Below are 6,501 nucleotides of genomic sequence, written 5' to 3'. Positions count from 1 at the left end.
GTATTTGTTCAGATTAGATTGTTTCAGCTCACCAAAATTAGCAGTGGCCATACTAACTAAAAGAAAAATGTATAATGTATTACACCCTTTATTGCTTGATTGTTAGACTGAATTATTCCATGTGTACATATTGTAGTGTAATGTATGTTTTACAGTGGTGGACAAAGTACCCAATTGTCATACTTGAGTAAAGGTAAAGATACCTTAATAGAAAATGACTGAAGTAAAAGTGAAAGTCACCCAGTAAAATCCTGCTTGAGTAAAAAGTCTAAAAATATTTAGTTTAAAATATACTTCAGCATCAAAAGTAAAAGTACATTTATAAATTTAAAATGTATTGTATTAAGCAAACCAGACAGCATGATTTTCTTGTTTTCTAAAGTTACAAATAGCCAGGGACACACTCAAACATAATTTACAAACAAAGCATTTGTGTTTAGTGAGTCCACCAGATCAGATGCAGTAGGGATGACCAGAGATTTTCTCTTTCAGTGCGTGAATTAGACAATTGTCCTGTCCTGCTAAGCATTCAAAATGTAATGAGTACCATTTGGGTGTCAGGAAAAATGAATGGAGTAGAAAGTACATTATTTTCTTTAGGAATGTAGTGGAGTAAAAGTAAAAGTTGTCAAAAAATATAAATAGTAAAGTAAAGTACAGATACCCCCCAAAAATGACTTAAGTAGTACTTTAAAGTATTTTTACACCACTGCTGTTTTAGTACAACTGACTTTAGGCTTGTTTGAACACTGTATGCTGCTATCCCATGAACTGATCAGGACTCACGATGCCATGTCTTTGTAACTCCCCCATTGTAAACAGAGATCGATGGAAGTAACTGAATGAAAAGTAGGAGCCGGAGAAGAGAAGGGGGGAAGGAATGGGGAGAGATGAAAACAGGGAGGATGTATCGACAATGAGATGGAACTCCTGGTTGAATGTTATGCAAGTCACTTAAATTCCTCTGCCCAACAACAGCTCAGACTGTAAGCATGAGTCACACTGTATATGCCACACAACATCTCGTCAAGAAAACCAAAATCTCTTGACCTCTAATCCATCCTCTGTAACAGTGATCTATTGACACCTGAGCCCTGACCCTTGACCCTGCATGGTGGCAGTGAGTGATGATGCAAGCATCCACCTGAAGAGGTCAACATCACATGGGTCAATGGGGGGGCATGGGGTCAGGGATATATCACACAGATTGATATTACCAGCCCCGTAATGCTTACCCCTAACTCCCATTCTGACACAAGGAAGAAGGGGTTATCTACCAATAAGATGCTCCCATGCCCCCACCACTATTAAGACACACAGCCCACCCCCCAAACTAACAATTGAGTGATGAGCAAAATGAGAGGAAAAGTGGCATTGAAGCTTTAGAAATCATTTGCTCCGTGGTGGTATCATTTGATTAAATTAATTTGATTCAGCATTTGTTATATAACTTCCTAAAAGGAGGGCACCAGCTTTTCCTACCACACAGGCCTAAGTCAGCAAACCATAATGAATGTTATTATGCATACATGCACACAATTTCAGCCCACTAAGTCTCAAGGGCTTATTTTGTGCCACAGCAGCATTTCAGACAATGGCCTCTATATCCTTATCCCATCATTTCAAAGCACTGTCACTAAGTAACTCTCATAAACACAAGGAAGTAACAGCTAAATACCTGGAATGGGGCCTGTCACCAAATGTATATAACTGGTTTACTATGGACCGAATACCTGTTTCTCTGGGGAAGAAAAAATGAAGAGCACATACGACAGTATATCTCAGATCTGTCAACAAGACAACCGCAAGTATGAAAGAGCTAATCACAGACATTCACAGAGGATCCAATATCAGATGCTTTGTGCAGTGTAGCTGTTAGCTAGCCCATGAGTCCTCTAAAATACAACCCTCCTGAAGCCTCCTGCTCGAGGGTTTACATGTGTCATTCAGAATGGAAATGAGGCAGACTAGGCTCTATGTTGAATGAACCAGAGGATTTTAATGCTCACCTCATGTTACCTTTGCCTAGCAGGCCTGGAATGAGTTTTAGATTACTTAAATCTTGAAATAAAACTCAAATTCGGACAGTTTAGGAGGTACCGTAAATGTGGTCATAATTTATGCTAAATGGGACATCCTTCAGATTCCCATCTTTCAATGCGAAACTAGCTCATTTGAATTACATCAGATAAGTGTGTTGTAACTGTTGACAAATAATGACATGCATTGCTAAGATTATGAGGGTATGGTGACTCCCCTAGTGGGTCTCAAACCCAGGCCACCTTCACCAATAACAAATGCCCTAACCACTGCCCCAATAAGGGATATCCCTGAAGGCATTTGCTTATTAGGTAGTTAGGCCCTGTCCAGAAGCAAACCCTAACCCCTTCTCCCTAGGCACTTGTGTAGATCTCAAACAACTATATATGGATAAGCATAGGGTGAATGCACTTTGAAGTAAATCTCTGCTCTGTTAAAAAGTACGCTCAAGAAAAACTATTTCAGTTCCGCGGTGAAAATCTAATTAGAATAATTAATGTTTTTCAGACCATGGGACATCCCGAAAATTGGTCTTCTCACAAATTCTTCTGTAGCATCCAAACTGTTTGACCTACAAAGTATTTTGTAGGACATGCTAACCTCTCATCATTAGAAAATACAGGTATGATATTTGGTGTGATATTTGTAACTTTCTCACTCAATTATTCACAATTCATTTAAGATTATCCGTAATCATGGTAGCATCCACATTAATGTAGAAGTTTTTTATAAACATATTCTATTCTTATTTACAATAAAAGTGGCACAATACATTATTTACAGTACCGTTCATTTCTATTTGGCACAAAACAAACAGCAAATGCATCCAACACATTTTTATAGTCACACGCTTGATGTAGTCATTGCGTTCTAGGAATATGGGACCAAATACTTTTTACTACTTTGATTGGATTTGATTTATTAGAATCCCCATTAGCCGACCCCAATTGCGACAGCTAGTCTTACTGGAGTCCGACACATAACGGAAAAGAATACAGACAAAAGACTCCACAACTGACATACATTTAAAAACATGAACATGTAGTGTGTGTGCACATCTATCAGTTACACATACATGTCAATACATACCACACAACAAGTGCAGACTTTAATACACATACAAGTGAATTTGTCCCAATACCTTCGGTGCCCTAAAGTAGTAGGACTATGTACAAAAAGTGTTGTAACTTCTAAACAGTTCACCCAATATGGATGAAAATACCATATTGCTGACAGTCTACACTTTTACTTCATAGTCATTGTTTGATTTAAATTCCAAACTTTTTGAGTTTAGAGACAGAAGAAGAAAAGAAATTACGACTGGAACGGTATTTACAGTGTAAATATAGACTGAGTGTACACTCACTGTACAAAACTGGAGTATTTAAGGTATATAGTGTAAATGTAGGCAGGGATTAGTGTCACGACTCCTACCGAAGGTGGCTCCCCTTCCTGTTCGGGTGGCGCTCGGCGCTCGTCGTCACCGGCCTACTAGCTGCCACTGATCCTTTTTCCCCATTATTGGTTTCACCTGTTTGTGTTTTAGGCTGATTAGTCTGGCTTTATTTACCACTAGGCCCGCCTGCTCTTTGTGCGGGATTGTTTTGTGTAACTTGTGTGCAAATCTGTTTTGTGTAACTTGTGTGCAAATCTGTTTTGTGTAACTTGTGTGCAAATCTGTGGGTTACGTGTTTCCCATTTCGTGGGTTTTGCTGGACAGTTTAAGTCCCCGTGTTTGGGGCATTTGTTTTGTTGTGCGCCCTGTGTTTCGTGGGGTTGGCTTATGTTCGCCGTTTTGTGCATTACATATAGCACTACCCTGAACTCTCTGCTTCCTGCGCCTGACTTCTCACCCACTCCACCCAGTACGTTACAATTAGGAGAAATAAAAATAATAATAGTAGTAAACTGGATGGCAGCGGGGGTGGCCAATGGCACAGTTTTATAGGAAAAAGTTAAATCTGTTTGGAAAGAAAAATGTTGCTGATTTAAAGTGAAATTCTACACATTTTGTCATGGGGGAAATACATTTTTTTTTACCGTTTTAATGCTAGTTTCTGCAATTATACAGATTTCGTCATGGGACTATGAGAAAAACTGCAGTTTACAAAACAGTTTTTCAGGCAATTCCACACATTTTGCCATGGGACCAAGAGAAAATGGTCAAGTTTTAAAGCAAATTTCCTTCTATTATAGACATTTTGCCATGGCTAATGCATTGTTCTTAAATGTGACTCAAACATGACTCAAACATTACAGCAAAATCAATAGGGGGCTCATGCCATGACATTTGGGGATTTTAGATCGTCCCTGACCGTCTAGTCTGTATTTGAGGGATTGTTTGTTCTCAAAGATGATCTTGTTTAAAAATATGTTGCTCTATTATCTTTGTTGTTTTAGTTTAAACTGAAAATGTTGTCTCTGCCGAATGGTAAAATGTGTAGAATTGCAGGAAACTAAACTTAAAATGTAACATTTTCTCTCCGTTGTTAAGAAGTGTGAAAATGTTTTGTCGCAAGGTGGTGGGCCCTCAACCAAATTTGGATTTTTTTTTGTGCAGTGGCAGTCAAGATTCGACCATGAAGGTCTGATTCACACAGTCTCCTCTGAACAGTTGATGTTGAGATGTGTTTGTTACTTGAACTCTGTGTAGCATTTATTTGGGCTGCAATCTGAGGTGCAGTTAATTGCCGATTTCTGAGGCTGGTAACTCTAATGAACTTATCCTCTGGGTCTTCCTTTCCTGTGGCGGTCCTCATGAGAGCCAGTTTCATCAGAGCGCTTGATGGTTTTTGCGACTGCACTTGAAGAAACGTGCAATTTTCCGCATTGACTGACCTTCATGTCTTAAAGTAATGGACTGTCGTTTCTCTTTGCTTATTTGAGCTGTTTTTGTCATAATATGGACTTGTTCTTTTACCAAATAGGGCTATATTCTGTATACCCCCCCACCGTTTTACAACACAACTGTTTGGCTCAATCACATTAAGAAGAAAATAAATTACACAAATGAACTTTTAACAAGGCACACCTGTTAATTGAAGTGCATTCCAGGTGACTACCTCATGAAGCTGGTTGAGAGAATGCCAGGAGTGTGCAAAGCTGTCATCAAGGCAAAGGGTGGCTACTTTGTAGAATCTCACATTAAATATATTTATTTTTAACACTTTTGGTTACTACATGATTTCATGCGTTATTTCATAGTTTTGATGTCTTCACTATTATTCTACAAAATAGTTCAAAAAACAACAACCCTGGAATGAGTAGGTGTGTCCAAACGTTTGCCGGTACTGTATAAAAGAGGGTTAACCATGTTAGGATATATTGATAGCTGAAGTTAGTATTTATTGGGCCATTGTGTAACGATTGCTTTAAATACATTTCATGAGATAACAAGTTATATGTTTTAATGGAGGTAGTTGAGTTTGTGTCATGTATTTAATGTTTTGAGTCTTGCATTTTGCAAATTAAATGTCTAATTTTGTCCAACGTGTTTCAGTTTGGGCTGTGTATTAATTTTTTTGAAAAAGTTAAATCTGTTTGGACAAATGTGCTCAAGCACACGAGGAAAAACTGTTGTCCAAAATCTCTCTCAACCATGAGGTTAAGATAAGAATAGGACTAAATCAAATCAAACTTAATTTAACGTGCATTTAAAGTTGTATTTGATTTAGTCCTATTCTTTGGCTTAGTTGAAGATGTGAATCCAACATATTATTGACTTGAAGATTAAATTTGAATCAACCAAAGCTTGAAACCCTAGGCCTTATTGTATATTTTTAGTTTAACCCTGGGTTGAATTGAAACAATAGTTGTTGATGACTTTGCAAATGATATATAGACCTAAATAGTATCATTGAGGATATTTGAGTGATAAAGTATGGTTACATTTCATTTTCCCTGTTAAACCCACCCTTTGGAATGTCTTCAATAGCAACTATGAATATGTTTGCTTATTAAGAGTTCTCTCAACAATCATTCTCAGGACAGCACATTAGTAGTAGTCAGTAACAAATATAAAAGCAGGACTTGGTTAAAACCCTGAATGGGAGACCAAATTAATAGCTACAGATCAAATGCTCACTAGGAGGTGCTGCCCAGCCTATATTTTTGTTTTTGAAAGTGGATATAACGTTGATGATCTGACGTTGTTCAAAAGGAAAAAATACAACATTTTATACAAGGTCTGTCTTTGTTGAAAATTGGTTACAATGACATAATCCCTTGGTTGAAGTATCACCCTCAAAACAGTTTACTTTTTTCAAATCAAATGTATTTTCCACATAGATTCCACTTGTTGTTGATGAAGAGACATAAACCTCCCCCTCTTTCCATAAAATGTGTCTAGAACTCTAAGATTTTATATTCTGAGAACATGTACAGTGGGGCAAAAAAAGTATTTAGTCAGCCACCAATTGTGCAAGTTCTCCCACTTAAAAAGATGAGAGAGGCCTGTAATTT

The sequence above is a fragment of the Oncorhynchus nerka genome, linkage group LG4 (assembly GCF_034236695.1).
Source record: "Oncorhynchus nerka isolate Pitt River linkage group LG4, Oner_Uvic_2.0, whole genome shotgun sequence".
NCBI classification, from domain to species: Eukaryota; Metazoa; Chordata; class Actinopteri; order Salmoniformes; family Salmonidae; genus Oncorhynchus; species Oncorhynchus nerka.
The sequence above is the reverse complement of the archived record's forward strand: the minus strand, read 5'-3'. Positions refer to the sequence as shown.